The 19,094-nt window shown below is 35.2% G+C and overlaps 1 protein-coding gene across 1 annotated transcript in view; it reads left to right on the top strand.

The window, feature by feature from the left end:
- The first annotated feature begins 4,787 nt into the window (after positions 1-4,787).
- The window catches only part of itgb1a (integrin, beta 1a), a 44,001-nt gene continuing 29,694 nt past the window's right edge, over positions 4,788-19,094 (top strand). Inside the window, exon 1 of the mRNA XM_039690533.2 lies at positions 4,788-5,048. The gene's annotated coding sequence lies outside the window, so the exon portion shown is untranslated. The remainder of the gene's footprint in view (positions 5,049-19,094) is intronic.

Here is a 19,094-nt window from a genome sequence, read left to right as displayed (position 1 = left end):
ACAGAGAAAAAAACTTTTTTTCATGCAAAAAAAATCTCGTAATTCTAAAATAATTAACTCGTTAATTCAGAAAAACAGAGAAAAAAACTTTTTTTCATGAAAAAATATATCTTGTAATTCTGAGATAATTAACTTGTTAATTCAGAAAAACAGAGTAGATTTTTTTTTTCCTCGAGTGAATGCAATACGCTTCCGTATGAAGGACTCAATATTGCGACACTTTTAACTGTCTCTTTTCCAACGAAATTTGCTCCATTGCGCTGAAAGAAGATTAAACCTCACATATGACGACATGTTTAGGATGGTAAATGAAAACTCTCCAGTGGAAGCGTCAAAACTGAGGAAAGAGGACAAGTGTTGTTATCGCCATTGTAAAAAGCTAACCGGAAGAGCCGTATGATCCCTACTAAAAGACGTACTTCCGGTCTTCAGTTTTCCGTGACAGGCCTATATCATTTTCGTCTGCACTGGTGTGTGGATCTGACTTTAGCAATGACATCACATATAGTTTAACCAATAACAGGGCTTCACTGCTGGCAATGTTTTCTACAGGTTTCTTGGTATGTTCATGTAATGTGTTGTATACTGTGGCAAACACTTTATTTTTACTCCCATTTCTTTCGGATGACATGAATCCCGTGCTACATGTGTGTGTTAATGGTGACTGGCTTCAGTCGGGACTCTGTGAGAAAGCAAACTGTAGCATTAACTAAAACGAAACAATGTTGCACTGATCAATATATTTGATGAAGTTTATGTGTTTATAGCATTCATTTGTACAAAAGACAACGGAGATGAAAAAAGACAGTGTTCATTTTTTTTTAAATATAGTTTCAGGATATGTAATACGATCCTGAAATGGTCAATTATCGAGATGTTTTCATTATTGAAAAAGGTATACAGATTTCCTATAGTAAAGTTCACATTTACCTGACCCTGGTTCTCTTTTCGTTTTTGTACTGTTGTTTAAATTTTGTGCCGAATTTCTTTTCTTTTCTTTTTTTACGAGAAGATGCGGAAGCAAAGAAAAAACTTTTATTTTCAATACTGCCTCTGTAATTTGCTGTTGTAGGAAGGAAAAAAATGAATAAAAACAGCAAGGCCTTAAAATGGATTTCAATGTTTTGTATTTGAGCGTCTGCATCTCTGAGTCTCTGATCGAATCAGATCAGCTGACATCCCAAAGATTCAGCTCCAATAAATGTTTCTCAAACTCATTTTATTTTCATTTCTCTCTTTTTGAATGCACTTTTGTTTTAGTTTGAATAATGCATGCAGATGTAGAGAGAGGGCGCTGTTGAGCAACTGTTGAGTTCACGACTGTTTATATGTTTATCAGCACATTCGGCCGGGTGTTTCACCGGCAATAGAATAAGTAATTAAGTTATTAGACTGCAATTAAGTGTCCATAAACATTACATTATTATAATAGCTATATTTTTCCTGTTATAATACTTCAAAGTTTGCTTCGGTCCGTGTTCTGAGGTGATGGCTGCGTCTGAAAGGTACTTATTTTGATTTTCTATATAATATGAATGTGTGTACTGAATGTAGGCTAATCCGCATACTTTATAAGCCATGTTCCTCTTTGTTATGTGACCTATGATGCCAGTTATGTTGCTTTACACCAACTTTATACTGTGAATTCAGGCATACTAGCCTACTTTTGTCACGTTACTGTTTTTATTTCGGACGCAGACAGATGCACTGGCTTGAAAAATGCAGGGTTTTGTCATGATTTTAGAGTTTAGAAACAAAATGTATGAGACAGTTTTTGTCAGATTTTTTTAGTGACTTAAAATATGAAATTTAATCATAAGCTTTGGAGATTTTGATGTTTCCCCATTCTAAGAACTGTATGAGGCGTTTCAAAGATGGCCGCCGACCGAAACGACTTAAAGGGACTTCGGACTTGGACTTTTATGGTAGCCTATACAGTCTTTGTGACAACTATAGTCAAACCTTTGGATTAAGCTCTCAAAACACATTTGGAAACAGACATAAAATATGACGACACTGGTCTTATTTAAAAAGCAAATATATTGTCCTTGTCTGCAGTCTGCAGGGATGTTTGCAGTTCAGCACGAAACACCACGAGAGTAACACAAGCTGTCTTTCATTACTCAACACAGCTCCTCAATGCTTGAGTTTATCGATCAAAATAAAACCAATTGCCGGAATAAACAACATGGAGAGGGTTGAGATGAAAATCAATGCAATATTTCAGTTAAAACAACTTCAATCAACAAAAACACACACGCTATTAGTTCTGCGCTCAATCCGACAGACGCACACAAGCATGGGAAATGTCTGTTTTATAAGACATCTCCTCAAATTATAAGCTGTTTCATGTACAACATTGCACATATAATAATTAGCAAAATAATTATTTTGAAAAGCTGGATTTTGAAGTAAATGACTGTAAGATATCCTGATCTTGTGACAGTGACAAAAAAAAAGTTCAAACTAAAACCGCTGCTCATCACCCTGTTAGCAAGGTTAGCATTAGCATTTAAGGGTCTATCATGTGACTTTTCTATAAATAGTTGAAAAGCTAATGTTGTTTATGTCTATTTTATGTGGTGGGTGTGTTATTTTTGATTATAGGCCATAAAAAGGAAGTACATTTTGTCAAATTTACTCATGTCATTCCAAACCTCTATTATTTATGTGTGTGCATGCATGCATGTGTCTGTGTGTGCATCATAAAATAACATATTTTGATCATTTGATAAGTTGTTTTTTTTTTTTTTTTTTTTTTGTGCTGCTGAGTTCCTCATTCACAGCAGAAATGTTAAATATTTCTATCAATCAAAATAAATGAGTCACAAATGCTACCGGTGTTTTATGACAGATGGCGAAACAAATGATCGGCGCACTCCCGCCACCTACTGGACTGGATGTGGACCATTGATGGCATGGGAAGAAAAATAAATTCAAAAAACATTCTTTAACCTTCTCAATCCTATTAAAAAATATCTATTTAAAGTATCTCATTAATATATATTCTATAAGGATTCAATTAATAGTGTTTTAAGTTTAAGATTTTATCCTCATTTCTCGTTTTTTTTTTTTGTTTGTTTGTTTTTTTGTTTTTGAACAGAAATATACCCTTTCATTTTCATAAGCAGTATAGAGCATGCTCTACAGTGTCTGCTGATCCACATAAACTACAACTACCAGACTCACGTTATTTGTTTTATCAAGGGAACAATTTCGAGCTGTGCTCAGTCATGAAGTATTCAAATGCTCCTCTTGATGGAACACATTATGTAGTTCATATCGATGACCACCAGAGGCCAGTGCTGGACACGCAATGACCTTTGATGACCACCAGAGGGCAGTGCTAGACACGTAATCTCAATCACAATCACAGCAAACTACATGCATCAGCTGAAACTAGGAGAAAGAGCTTTTTTTTAATGATATGAATAAATGTGTGTGTGTGTGTGTATATATATATATATATATATATATATATATATATATATATATATATATATATATATATATATATACTGTATATATCACATTGATCACTGCAATGGGATCTTCCAAATCAGTCCAAATAATAGCCTACACTTAAAACCAGCAAGAGTTTAGTTACTCCTGAATTGTAGAGTTCAGGAATTCGTTGTGAAAGCTGCATTGCCTCTTTTGGCCGTCTCGTTTTCTTGTGCTTATGTAATCATAGCAACCGAGGTTTTCTGGGTCTATTTTTTTTTTTTTTTTTTTTTGTACATGTTTTTCCATCATTCCTCTTTGTAAGGAATCCACCCAAAACTTTCAACATTTAGCCTGGTTCCCCAGAAGAAGAAAAAAACTTTTTTTTTCTGATTTAGTAACAGATCTGATTTCAATATTTTTTTAATCTCTCTCTCTCTCTCTCTCTCTCTCTCTCTCTCTCTCTCTCTCTCTCACTTCTCTTCTGTGTTCCCATTTCTTTGGAATTTACAGTTTAATTAAAGCTATTTTTTTAGATTCCAGGGATCTATAATTACATTTTTCTTCATAACTCCCAGATTACTACAAATCTACTTTTGATCTTTTGCTTCAAGAAACATTCAAATGTGTTCAAACTGTAGCAACAATATCATTATAATGAAAAAACAATATATAATCCTAATACTGAATTAAAAGTGGGCTTGTCAAGAGCCATGGGCAGGGGAAAAAGATATGAATGTAAACTATTCTGCCTATTTTTTTATTATAATAATGACCATTTATGAAAGTTAACACCTTTCTGATAAGATGAACTTAAAATATTGTTGTTTACCCCTATTAAATTAAAGTTGTATCTCCTTTGAAAATAACATAGTTCAAAGATTTACATGCTGCCTTGTTACTTTTAAAGAAAAAAAAAAACAATGTATACCAATCAATCAATAAATAACACATAGAGAGATTGAGCAATAAAATGTAGCCTAAATATTCCAGAAAATAACTTCTAATTCATAATCGTTTTTCCATTGGCTTACATTTCTTTAAAGACAAAATTACTGAGGCAAAACCATCTTTTCTATTTATTGATCGTTTTATTTAGATAGCATAAAACATAACAAGACATCCAACTCACCTGAAAGGACTGAGTTTACAATAGCCTAGGCTACAGGGGAAACGTTACATTGGGGAGGGTACATCCACAAAGACCTCCAAACAAGTTTAAGCATTATTTATTTTACTTTTATGAATATGAAATTTATCCTCCTGATCTATCCAGTGTTGGAGTCAGAGGGCTCGTGACGTCATACGACAGCTGTGGTGACGTTGTGAGTGGGCGGGGCGTTCCGGAGCCTCTGCTGACATCATACTTTTTCGTCCAGCGTCCATCAGCTCTCCGTTCTCTCCGACGCAAACGCGAGTTCGTGGATATCATTTCACAGCGGGCGGGCGGACGCGGGATGGATTGTTTTGTGTGATTTGTTTCGCCTGAAGGATTTAAGAGAAGCTCTTTAAGGGTTAAAGAGAAACAGAAGGATACACGTTGACAAAAGACCCCTATGAGGCTTCGAAAGTGAAGAGAGAAAACTAGTAATAAAAGCCATAAGGTAAAGTTATGCGGACCGCCGAATGAAAATACGCTGTTTTTATCGTGCTTTTATTTAGTTTTGATTATAGCAAATGTGTTTTTAAATCAGGTGTGAGTGCGAAATGTGAGAAAGTCTTGAGTAACGGGTCCTTCTCAGATATTTTGGGTGGTTTATAAAAAGATCGTGTAGCCTATGTTCTTGAGTTGAGTTAGACGCCTCGCTGGCACTTTACGTGTTTGTGTGTGTGATTTCTAGCACATCGACACACTTTTCTGGTGTTTTGTTCCATCTGTTTTCTCTATCATCCAAACTTGTTGCTATTGGGAGAATCTTTTTTCCTAGCATTTTGTCCTCGTGTCCTATATTTATTTATTCGGCTGAGCATTTCGTTTACAGTGATTTATTATTATTACCAGTAATCAAAATATCTGTTTATGTATTATGTTGCACACAGTTGTATTTCAAAATGGAAAAATGGAACGATGACGTATAGAATGTTCGAACGTGTATGATGTCATCATTTGAATTTCAAATGTAGCGAGTATTTCAGGCTGCAGGTTTGCGTGGAACTTGATTTGAACTTTAGAATTGTTCTTCAAGCCATATACTTGAAATCATATACTAGTAAGCAATGGAATAAGAAATAAACAATGCAATTTATTAACTTTACATTTACATTTTAATAACTTACACTAGGTGACATTACAGTGTAATTTTGCATTTATGAACTGAGCATATGAATTAACAACATGTACTTACTATAGACTCGAGTTAAGGACTATTTGGCTGAGGGTTAGTTGCATGTAATATGCATAATTTACTGTTAGTAGTACCTACATATAACATGTTTAACAAGGATATTGTAAAATAAAGTGTTACCCACTTTATTGTATTAGTGCTACTTGCCATAGCAATAACAGTAAACTGTGTATAATTGCATGCAACTATACCTCAACCAAACCCTAATCCTATATTAAGTACATATAGTTAATTAATATTACTCAGTTCATAAATGCATAAATATGCCAGCTTAAAATGAAGTGTAGCTTACGCTAAAGTGTTTTCATAATGAATGTGCTCATCTAGTTAAATGTAACTAACTTCTATCCAATATTTAAACACAGCCGTTGTATTGGTCTGGACTAACTACAGTACAGAAACAGAATGATATGATTCACAGATATTGTACTGTAGCACTAGTTATAGGATTCAGAACATATTGGACACAAATGGAAAACATGAGTGAGAGCAACATAAAAAAAAACATCTGTTATGGTTTCTGTTTACGATCAATTTCTCAAATACGACCAAAGCAAGTCTGCTTCCTAAAGCGGACATGTTCCTTTGAGATGTCAATACTGCAGGACACACTGCATTGATGAACACCCTTGTACCCACTCTAATCTGAAGAGGACGTCCGGCTAACCTTGCGTCTGACAGCAGAGGAGCTTTTCTAATCTAGTAAATGTACGTTGGGTTCCAGTAAATCAGGTGTGTGGTCTGTTGCATGTGTTCGCTGACGACACATGACCTCTGACCTTCACAACAGCTGCTGGACAGAAGAAAACCTTGTTGTTGGACCTTTAATAGTGAATCCTTGTGGATGTGTTTCTGCTTTGTTGGTTACGTTTGAAGGTATCAGTAATGATTATAACTTCTGTTAGAGGTTAGTTTGAAGGTTTTGGGAGTGCAAAGGAAAGTGTTGAAAGAGTTAATTTATCCCATTTATCTCTGGTCCAACACATTAAATTGCATACATATGCTTATGTGTTTCTACTAAAACTAATTTACTTCAAGTGTTTAAGCTTTTAGATCAAAAGCTCTTTAAAGATCATGCAAAACAAAGTCAAGTGTGTCCAAACTTTTCATTGGTACTCCACATGTGCATTAATTACAGAATCATATTAGTGTGATTATTTTTCATGCACTCTTGTCAATAGAAATCTTAGAAAAAGGACTGTTAAGTGAGGACAGTCATTTGACAATTCAATTCTCTGTACTTCTATGCATGCATATGTTCAGAGAAATGCAAATATATATGATCCAGACTAAAAAGCAAAATATTTCATCATTTACTGTACCAAACCCATATGATTTTCCTTTCTTTCTTGTTTTTTTTTATATAAGTTTTTTCATGTTGCTCTACTCCATCCAGTAGAAGTGAATGTTGTTCTGTCAAACTCCCTAAAATGACAAAAAAGTACCTTAAAAGTAGTCCATGTGACCCGTGCACATTATATAAGGTTTTATATAAAAGCTGTGAGTGAGAAACACGCTGAAATGTAAGTATAAGCTACTGGAAATCTTCCCTCCCTTCGTAGCTCATGAATGAATATTATAAATTAATAATAAATTAGTGATGCACAATAAATCGGTATCGGACGATATCGGTTTATTTTTAATGTTATCATTATCGGCCCAATAGAAGAATTTGTCTGATATATTATAGCCGATAAATAGTGTATTATCTCCTTCTGCTGAGACTCTTCAGATGCGAACTGTTCAACATAATGGCTTTGAATTGCTTGAAATATGATTGGAATCACTTCAAAAAAGGAAAATATGCTTCAGTCTTTCATATCGGTTACATAAAATTATAAAATGGTGAGGCTTTTGTTTTTGTAATCAGGCTCTCAAAAATAACACACAAATTTGGATCTATATTTATCGGCCGATATATCGGTTATCGGCTTTCAAAAATAAAGAATTATGGGTTATCGGTATCGGCCAAACTGTTCATATCGGTGCATCCCTGGAATAAATATGTTCATATTCAAATTGGACACTCTACAGCCAGTAATAACACAGTAATCAATGACATTTGGCATTAGTACAGCAATAGTGTTACATTCTTGAAGCTTCTTATTAGAATATAGAAAAACGTGAATGAGATCTGAGAAAAATAGTGGAGAAGATCAGTGATACGCTTCTATAGGTTCACACAATGTCACCTGTGGTCATTTTTGGACATTTCTGACGCTGATGATTACCATGAAGCAAGCGGCTTAGACATTTTGGAGATATTTTAGCATCTCTACCCATATTTTTTTTTCTTGTAGGCCATTATTATGCTTTTTTTTTTTTCTTTTTTCCACATATGTTTCATGTTGTTCTGAGCGTCTGTGTATTTATTATAAGGCTGTTGTGAAGCTTTCAGACTTAAAGGGATAGTTCATTCAAAAATAGTTTATCAAAAAATAATAACAGTCATCGTTTACTCGCCCTAATGTCGATCCAAAGACTTTCGTTCATCTTCAAAACACAAAATTAGAGATCCCCCTGTGGTAAAAATCAAGCTTTTAATTGTTTATATGTCTACATGGTGTTTTTAGTATGCTTTAATAAGTCTCATAAGTCAACAACACCATTGTTGAGTATTTTCTTTGAGCCAAAGATAGTCTCAAGATTGCTTTAAAAAAGATTAACAGATTGAATTGAGGCTTTTATTCACATATAAACATTGATCAATGCACACATGATATATCTCATGCATGAGAACCAATGAGTTCATTACCGTGTGTCACGTGTGTGGTTTGAACCAATGAGGTTTGTTTCTACGCATCAAGTAAGTATGGTTTAATGTTTATTATATGAATAAAAGCATTAATAAAGCGATTGAGTCTCTTCAGAACATTTTTACTAAATCATTTGATCTTGATTTAGTGGATTAATATCTTTATGACCTTTTTAAAGCAGCAACTTTTGACTTTAATGTTTCGAATATGAACGAAAGACGGCGACGTGTAATGTTAAAATTGAGTAAAATGAAACTTTTTTCACCTCAAAATCTCCCAAAAACATTTGTATTTTAGAGAAGTATACTTCAATAGTCCAATTCAGGATTGATAATTTTTTTATGTAATATTTCCCCCCTTAAAAGTTTCTGTTGCGATAAAGAGTGTGTGTAAACAGCTGTTGCACTGGTCATATCTCTTTTATCAATTCAGGATTGATAATTTTTTTATGTAATATTTTCTCCCTTATAAGTTTCCTGTTGCGATAAAGAGTGTGTGTAAACTGCTGTTGCACTGGTCATATCTCTTGTTTGATGCTGGTCTGGAAAACAGACGCCTGTCTAATCTGATCTTCTTTTGTCCCCTCCCTGTTTTCTTCGAACAGTTCTCATTGCTCTTTCTGCCAATAAGATCATTCCTTTTTTTGCCGGTGTACAATATAAGCAGTATCCACGTGAGCCAACAGAGGTCACACAGTAAATTAGCTTGAAATTGACCTGGAATGGCATGTGGTCAATGCAGTATTGTGCAGCTGGTCTCTCGTATGTTTTAACCGTTTTTCTTGCCAATCTGTGCTAGAGGAGCCTTAATAAAAAATGCTGAAAGCAAACAGTTGTTATGCATGCTTTAAAAAAAACTGAGTGGAAAGACAGCTGATCTGTTATACCATTAAAATTCACTTAATATCTACACTAGCCATGAGTCTAATGTATTAAATGCAGATGCAAAGGATTCCTGTTAAAAGCTATGTGTTCTTACTTGAGCATTAGTTCTTTGAAATAAATAGATGGCCTGGTGTTAGTTTGGGAATGTAATGAATCAATGAGAACAGCTGGTGTTTTACAGGGAGAAATGCAGAACTGAACCATCTGTCAAAAAAAAAATTTGAATAATAAAATATTCATATCATTTTACATAGATACAGTAGATTATTTACATTTTAGGCCACATTCACACGAAACTAGAGCTTTCCCTATCCGATCCTCGTTCTAAAATTTTTTTCCATAAACACAGTGTTGTCTGAAGAAATATCTGCATACACATGAAACCGATGTCGTACACATGCCAGGCCAGTATGTGGCGCTGTAATTCTGCCACAGAGATACACTAAACAAGGAGAAGAAGACTTATAGGCGGTATACCGGGGCCTTAGATAATGTCAAATCATCAATATTGTATGTTTTAGTGTCTCCAGCTTTTGGAATATGTTGAACATTGTTCTAAATAAATAAATACAGTTATTGCTGTTGTCCCAGGGAATCAGTTCTAGTTTGTAATCACGTCTTGTATCCTGTTTAGTCATGTTAAAAGATAGAGATCAATGTGTATATAATTCATGTCCCAGTGCAGATCTCCCTGTCTGGATTGTGACCAGCTGACTGCTCCCTTACTTGTTCAGTTTGTTTTCCTGCCCAAAATGGGACCAATCAAGAGACCAACACAAACCATAGATAAAATCATTCATTTCCTCAAAACTATTATAACCCTCCTTTTCTACAGAGACTTCGACAGCTAAAGGTACTTTACAACAAGGGTCTGCACGTTAACATTAATTTTTGCAATAGATAAAAAGAATTAACCTCAACAACAGTGTTGCACTATTTTTTGACCTATTTTACCTAATAAACATTTCAAGTTGGATAAATTAACTGTCAATTTTTGAACCAACATAAACTTCAAACCTTATTGGCGCAGTGAACACAATGGCCAATCAGATACATATATATGTTAAGCGTGTGAACGCAATGGCCAATCAGAGACATATGTGTTGAGCGTGTGAACACAATGGCCAATCAGAGACATATATGTTGAGCGTGTGAACGCAATGGCCAATCAGAGACATATATGTTAAGCGTGTGAACACAATGGCCAATCAGAGACATATATGTTAAGCATGTGAACACTTTAGCCTATCAGAGACATATATGTTGAGCGTGTGAACACAATGGCCAATCAGAGACATATATGTTGAGCATGTGAACACTTTAGCCTATCAGAGACATATATGTTGAGCGTGTGAACACAATGGCCAATCAGAGACATATGTGTTGAGCGTGTGAACGCAATGGCCAATCAGAGACATATGTGTTGAGCGTGTGAACACAATGGCCAATCAGAGACATATATGTTGAGCGTGTGAACACAATGGCCAATCAGAGACATATATGTTGAGCGTGTGAACACAATGGCCAATCAGAGACATATGTGTTGAGCGTGTGAACGCAATGGCCAATCAGAGACATATATGTTGAGCGTGTGAACGCAATGGCCAATCAGAGACATATGTGTTGAGCGTGTGAACGCAATGGCCAATCAGAGACATATATGTTGAGCGTGTGAACACAATGGCCAATCAGAGACATATGTGTTGAGCGTGTGAACGCAATGGCCAATCAGAGACATATGTGTTGAGCGTGTGAACACAATGGCCAATCAGAGACATATTTGTTGAGCGTGTGAACACAATGGCCAATCAGAGACATATATGTTGAGCGTGTGAACACAATGGCCAATCAGAGACATATACCATATACTTTTGACAACACTAGTTGCATTTGGATCTTACTCTTCATGTTCTCTGAATCAAACAGATTTACATTAGCGCTGTAACATATTGGCCTGCCGTTGAGCTGGTTAACCCTTGTGAGACTCCTGTCCTCTGAATCACTTCATTACAGTCGATGAATCACTCGGGTCCAATAATAAAAGTGATAGATGAGCATGAGACTGTGTCATTTTCCTACATCTTAAATCATACGGATGACTTCAGCGATGCGTCAGCCACAGTTACACCAGGGGGAAGATGAGTCAGATCAAGCCTGAAGGGGATTCACTATGAAAGAGATACAGTACATAAAAGTGGAACTCATATTCAGTCAATATGCTCATGAGTGTTATTGAACAATATAATACATAAAAGGCAGCTAGATGTGCAGTGAAAATAATTCTCCAACTCTTAAGTTGGAGTATTTGACATGGTAATGGGTTTTACAATATTGTTATGTTTGGTCTTGTTGGAACAGATCTGCTGCTGTTGTTGGTTATTGCTGTTGCAGAGCAAGTACAGGACCAGCTCCTGCCAATAAATACACGACACACTGCTGTCAGCATGTTAGACGCTGTATGTAAGGCTGATGATGATATAGGGGACATGTATTACCCACAGCAGATCTGTACAGGTGGAGCTGGGGAAGGAGGAGGGTTTCCGAATGCACTCTGCAACTAATACAGCAAATGCTGACCCGTATCTGATGGTTGAGCTGCGAGCTCATTGGCTACTGATACAGCAGGAACCAATCAGAAAATAGCATCATAGTCCAGCTTAAGTTATGATCAGTTATTAATTTAGTTCATTTATTTATAGCAGCAGCTGTGGAGAAAACAGTGATGTCATTGTCCAGCTTAAGTAAGTTCGGTGATGGTTTATTTTTGTTGTAATGAAAGTTATTAATTTAGTTTATTTATAGCCGCTCTGGAGAAAACAGTGATGTCATCGTCCAGTTCAGTTCAGTGTCAATGCAGTGTCAATAATATTAAATGCGTTGACCATTTCGTCATCATCTATATGGTAGGTACAGATAGATAGGCCTTGCGTTGGATGAAGGGGTGGGCTGTGGTTTTATTAGCTTCACAGCGAGGGGTTTCTGGCTGTTCTCCAGACTCAATGTAGGTTTACTGTGAGATTCCTGTAAAGCGAGGGAGTGAAAGCCAACACGGTTAAAAGGGACTAGTCAGGCAGAAACAAGAACATTACAACAGTCTTGAACCCTTTAATGTCAGCCACAGGTCTCAGAAACGTCCTATATCATGCTCAGTGTAGTCTTTGCATTATGTGTGTGTGTGTGTGTGTGTGCGCTAGCTTTCATTGAGGGCTGACTCGCACCCAGCCTTCAGTTTGATTCATTTGCGTTGCATTCAATTGATACCAGTGGAGATGCTGGGAACGGGGAGTAAAAGCCTTTCTTCTGGTCAGGGAAAACACATCTCAGGGATTCCTGGGATGTTTTAATGAGGATGGAGGAGTTTGTGGTTGAGGACAGAGGTTGGAGAAGATGAAATGAAGGGGTTGGGCTCCGGGTGGAACCAAACTAGATGAGTTGAGCCATATATATATAGCAAAACTATATTTAGCCATATATATAGCAACACTTTTTTTCATGCTAATAATGATTACAGGGGCAGAAGACTTGTTTGAATGTAGTTCCTTCCACAATACTATGTTATTATGACCTCAAAACACTTTTTTCATAGTGCATGATTTGTAAAGATTCTTTTTAATGTCTGCATCACATAACCATCTCCATATGTTTGGCTTTTCTGATGGAGTAAACTTGCTCTGTCACTCTCCTGATACAGCATTGCTCTTGTGATGTGAAGCATTCGAGTCCTGTGATACACGAGTCACAATAAAGGAGCTACAACACTAGTTTGCCTGAGCTAATGTGTTTTAATCTTTAATCTAAATCTTTGGTTTTGTTAACACTGGTTTAATGTAGGTGTTTTTTCAAACGCGAGAGAGACGTCACCTATTAGCAACACTCACTGGACATTTCACTTCTGAACTGCCACAAAAACACCCTCGTGACTTAAATCTGACTTTATATCTCACAATTCTGACTTTATATCTCACAATTCTGACTTTATATCTCACAATTCTGACTTTATATCTCACAATTCTGACTTTATATCTCACAATTCTGACTTTATATCTCGCAATTCTGACTTTATATCACACAATTCTGACTTTATATCTCGCAATTCTGACTTTATATCTCACAATTCTGACTTTATATCCCACAATTCTGACTTTATATCTCACAATTCTGACTTTATATCTCACAATTCTGACTTTATATCTCACAATTCTGACTTTATAACTCACAATTCTGACTTTATATCCCACAATTCTGACTTTATATCTCACAATTCTGACTTTATAACACAATTCTGACTTTATATCTCGCAATTCTGACTTTATATCTCACAATTCTGACTTTATATCTCACAATTCTGACTTTATATCTCACAATTCTGACTTTATATCTCGCAATTCTGACTTTATTTCTCACAATTCTGACTTTATATCTCACAATTCTGACTTTATATCTCACAATTCTGACTTTATAACACAATTCTGACTTTATATCTCGCAATTCTGACTTTATATCCCACAATTCTGACTTTATATCTCACAATTCTGACTTTATATCTCGCAATTCTGACTTTATATCTCACAATTCTGACTTTATATCTCACAATTCTGACTTTATATCTCACAATTCTGACTTTATATCTCACAATTCTGACTTTATAACACAATTCTGACTTTATATCTCGCAATTCTGACTTTATTTCTCACAATTCTGACTTTATATCTCACAATTCTGACTTTATATCTCACAATTCTGACTTTATATATATCTCACAATTCTGACTTTATATCTCGCAATTCTGACTTTATATCCCACAATTCTGACTTTATATCTCACAATTCTGACTTTATAACACAATTCTGACTTTATCTCACAATTCTGACTTTATATCTCGCAATTCTGACTTTATCTCACAATTCTGACTTTATATCTCACAATTCTGACTTTATATCTCGCAATTCTGACTTTATATCTCACAATTCTGACTTTATATCCCACAATTCTGACTTTATATCTCGCAATTCTGACTTTATATCTCGCAATTCTGACTTTATATCTCACAATTCTGACTTTATATCTCACAATTCTGACTTTATAACACAATTCTGACTTTATATCTCACAATTCTGACTTTATATCTCACAATTCTGACTTTATATCTCGCAATTCTGACTTTTTATCACACAATTCTGACTTTATATCCCACAATTCTGACTTTATATCTCACAATTCTGACTTTATATCTCGCAATTCTGACTTTATATCTCACAATTCGGACTTTATATCTCACAATTCTGACTTTATATCTCACAATTCGGACTTTATATCTCACAATTCTGACTTTATATCTCACAATTCTGACTTTATATTTCGCAATCCTGACTTTATTATATCACACAATTCTGAGATGTAAACTCACAATTGTGAGTTAAATTGTCAGTATTATCTTTTTGAAATGTTTTATTCTGTGGCGGAAACAAGCTTCCTTACACAAAACATGCAAGAAGAAATGCAATATCATTTTGCAGAAATGTCGCCAAGTGCACATTTTTTCCAGTTGCATATATGATGAATTTTAACATCAAGCCAATTGCTTGAACTATTGCGATATTTTTATATGTTGAGCAGTTTGTGCTACTATTCAGTTATTCCAGGGGTGCTTACAAAGTCAAGATGATAGAATGAGAAAAATCGTATTGATATGCATTATGCACTGAAGGAGGAACCTAAGCCTTATCTAGACACTCGGCAGACTTGTTCCAGAAACACATGAGTAACAACAACATAGAAAATAACTCAGAGCGCTTTTAGCAACGGCATCATGGAGTGACTTTTAAATTAAGTTTTTGCTGAAAATGTAAAAAATCTTTGTTTTCTGTTGCAATGACCGATCTCCATGTGTTTCGTCCACTGGTCTCTTTCTCTCTCTCGCTCTCTCTCTTTTTCTCTCTGTGATTACATACATCTTGCTCTATTTGTGGCGCTGTTGAATTGTGGTTGTCTAAGTAATGTCCAGTACAGCTGAAAGTGGTATTGATCTGGCATGACTGTGAAGGATGGGCTTGAACTCAAGCATTATGCTGGTCAATATTCCTCTAAAGGTCCATTTTATACAAACTCTTTGATATTTAGCCATATTCACAATTTGATTTTGTCACTTGAAATACATTTTTGCAAATGCATTGTCATGCTTTAAAGAAGAGAATTTTAACTGTAAATTGTTATTCGATGTTACACTTAAAGTAAATAAATACATTTACTAAATTGCAAATTTGTGATTAGAAATATATTACAGGTTTCAGTAACACTTTATTTGACAGATTCCTTGTTGCATATGTTACATGGACATAGTAATAACATAAATTATGCATACTTAGAAGCAAATAAGCCTTAACCAAATCCGTACATTAATTAATAGTAATCAGTACTCAAGAACATCTTAAAATGAAAAGTAACTCAAGTTTCTATAGAAATTACATATATTTTAATTTCAGTCAGTACATTCAGGACTACACTTAACCATATTTCAACTAAGTAATACAATTGCATAGATGTACTTAAGTGGTTTAAAAAAGCACTCAAAGTTAATACCTAAGCTATAAAACATTTTTGTTTAATTTCAATGCAATTAAGGGTCTGGAAACATTACATTCAGTTTACACTTAAGTATAATCTTTAAGCATATAATTTCTGTAATAAGTGCTCTTTTAGTGAAGCTATATGTACTTCTTTTTCACAACAGAAAAATATAATCTGTTGCTTTTCAGAACCAGAGATTATGAGTTTTATTCCCTGGACATAAGTAAAAAAAAACAAAAAAAAAAACAACTTCTGATATAAAAAGAGTTTTGAGAGCTTAAGAAATCCAAAAATAGATCTTTAAACGAGCAACAGAAGGAGTGGAGAGAGACTTTCCTCAGATTGTTAAAGCTGGACTTCATTACCTCTCCCCCTTTTAAAGGGATATTATATCATGGTTGTGTTTGGCCTGCGTTTCAGGACGGCGGGTGGGTTTTCTGATCCCTCTTTGCAGTCCAGAATGGAAAAGAGAGCAGAGGAGAAAGAGGGTGGTCTTTAAAGGAAGGGTTTGAAGTTTCTGTCTGGATTCAGTGTCCTGGAGAGAAGGGACGCCCTTTCCTGTTTTTCTCTTTGCTCCTTTTTTCTCTTTTTTTTTTTTGCCTTTGCATTCATCTTTGTGATATCGTAACGTGTCGGAGAAAAACATGTCGTTCACCTTAACATGAACTAAGAATGAACAATACTTTTACAGCAGTTATTAATCTTAGTTAATATTCATAAAAATCAAAGGTTATATTTGTTAACATTAGTTAATGCACTGTGAACTAACATGCACATACATTACATAATGTTAACTAATGAACCTTATTGTTAAGTGGATCAGAAAGTGAGTGAGGATGAAGAACACTTTCATCATTTGCTGAGTGTTGTTGAGACAATATCTGTGTCTCAGAGTTGTACCAGGGTCTATACAGGAATGTGTAGATAGATAGAGATATCATTCCCATGATGCTCTCTGTTCAGTATTCCTGAGTCCAGCTGTGAAACCTCACCAAACAGTGTTTTCAGTTTGAAACCTTAATGGTGTTTCGTTCACACACTTAATTAGGACCTAAAACGTGTTTTTTGTTGTTTGTTTTTTTTGCTGGATGATTTAAAAATGAATGTTGACTAATATTTTAATAAATTTGAAATATTTTAATAATTTTGATTTAAGATTTAAAATGAAGTATTAATTTAGCTTAAGTCTAAATCAAATATTTGGATTAAGTATATGGTCTTTATAATAAATACTTTTGGCTTTGTCTTTGGGAAAATAATTATTTTGATCCATAAATATAATTTGAGAAAAACAAATTAATTTTAAAGTTTTACTCATTTTACTAAAACTACTAGTAAAAGTTCTACTACTAGTACTAAAACAAGTTGTTTTATTGTTGTCACAAAATTGGAGTCGCTGTTTATGGAAGCTGGTTTGGGCATAATGTTTTTTTGAGCTATGAAATATCTTTTTCTTCTGTCACTGTAACGGGAAGATTCAGTGTTTGCTAAACTCTCAGTGACACCCGGGCTAATCTGGTCGCTCTGCCCGACATGCTGTCTGCACTGTGTGTATAAAAGGCACACTGAGAGAAACAGTTTTTAGCGCACACACACACGCTCACTCACTTTCTCACATACTCACACGCAACAACACACACACACTTCTGTTCTCTTAACCTACACATCACACAAAACTTTCTGAATTTTTACATTTAAAAAAAAAATTTAATTAAAACATTTTCTTGTTTCAGTGTATCAGTGTTTCAGTGTTTCAGTGTTTCAGTGTCTCAGTGTTTCAGTGTCTCAGTGTTTCAGTGTATCAGTGTTTCAGTGTATCAGTCTTTCAGTGTATCAGTGTTTCAGTGTATCAGTCTTTCAGTGTATCAATGTTTCAGTGTATCAGTCTTTCAGTGTATCAGTGTTTCAGTGTATCAGTGTATCAGTGTTTCAGTGTATCAGTCTTTCAGTGTATCAATGTTTCAGTGTATCAGTCTTTCAGTGTATCAGTGTTTCAGTGTTTCAGTGTATCAGTGTTTCAGTGTTTCAGTGTTTCAGTGTCTCAGTGTTTCAGTGTATCAGTCTTTCAGTGTATCAATGTTTCAGTGTATCAGTCTTTCAGTGTATCAGTGTTTCAGTGTTTCAGTGTATCAGTGTTTCAGTGTTTCAGTGTTTCAGTGTCTCAGTGTTTCAGTGTCTCAGTGTTTCAGTGTATCAGTGTTTCAGTGTTTCAGTGTTTCAGTGTATCAGTCTTTCAGTGTATCAGTGTTTCAGTGTATCAGTCTTTCAGTGTTTCAGTGTCTCAGTGTTTCAGTGTCTCAGTGTTTCAGTGTATCAGTGTTTCAGTGTATCAGTCTTTCAGTGTATCAGTGTCTCAGTGTTTCAGTGTATCAGTGTTTCAGTGTTTCAGTGTATCAGTGTATCAGTGTTTCTCAATGTTTCAGTGTGTCAGTGTCTTAATGTATCAGTGTTTCAGTGTCTTAGTGTTGTATCAGTGTTTCAGTCTTTCAGTGTCTCAGTGTTTCAGTGTATCAGTGTTTCAGTCTTTCAGTGTCTCAGTGTTTCAGTGTATCAGTGTTTCAGTGTATCAGTGTCTCAGTGTTTCAGTGTCTCAGTGTTTCAGTGTCTCAGTGTTTCAGTGTTTCAGTGTATCAGTGTATCAGTGTTTCAGTGTTTCAGTGTCTCAGTGTTTCAGTTTTTCAGTGTATCAGTGTTTCAGTGTATCAGTGTTTCAGTGTATCAGTGTTTCAGTCTTTCAGTGTCTCAGTGTTTCAGTGTATCAGTGTTTCAGTGTATCAGTGTCTCAGTGTTTCAGTGTCTCAGTGTTTCAGTGTTTCAGTGTCTCAGTGTTTCAGTGTTTCAGTGTATCAGTGTTTCAGTGTTTCAGTCTTTCAGTGTTTCAGTTTTTCAGTGTATCAGTGTTTCAGTGTCTCAGTGTTTCAGTGTATCAGCGTTTCAGTGTATCAGTGTTTCAGTTTTTCAGTGTATCAGTGTTTCAGTGTATCAGTGTTTCAGTTTTTCAGTGTATCAGTGTTTCAGTGTCTCAGTGTATCAGTGTCTCAGTGTTTCAGTGTCTCAGTGTTTCAGTGTCTCAGTGTTTCAGTGTCTCAGTGTTTCAG

This window comes from Pimephales promelas, chromosome 22 (assembly GCF_988280905.1).
Source record: "Pimephales promelas chromosome 22, fPimPro1.hap1.1, whole genome shotgun sequence".
In the NCBI taxonomy this organism is placed as follows: domain Eukaryota; kingdom Metazoa; phylum Chordata; class Actinopteri; order Cypriniformes; family Leuciscidae; genus Pimephales; species Pimephales promelas.
This window is presented reverse-complemented; position numbering and strand designations above follow the sequence as displayed.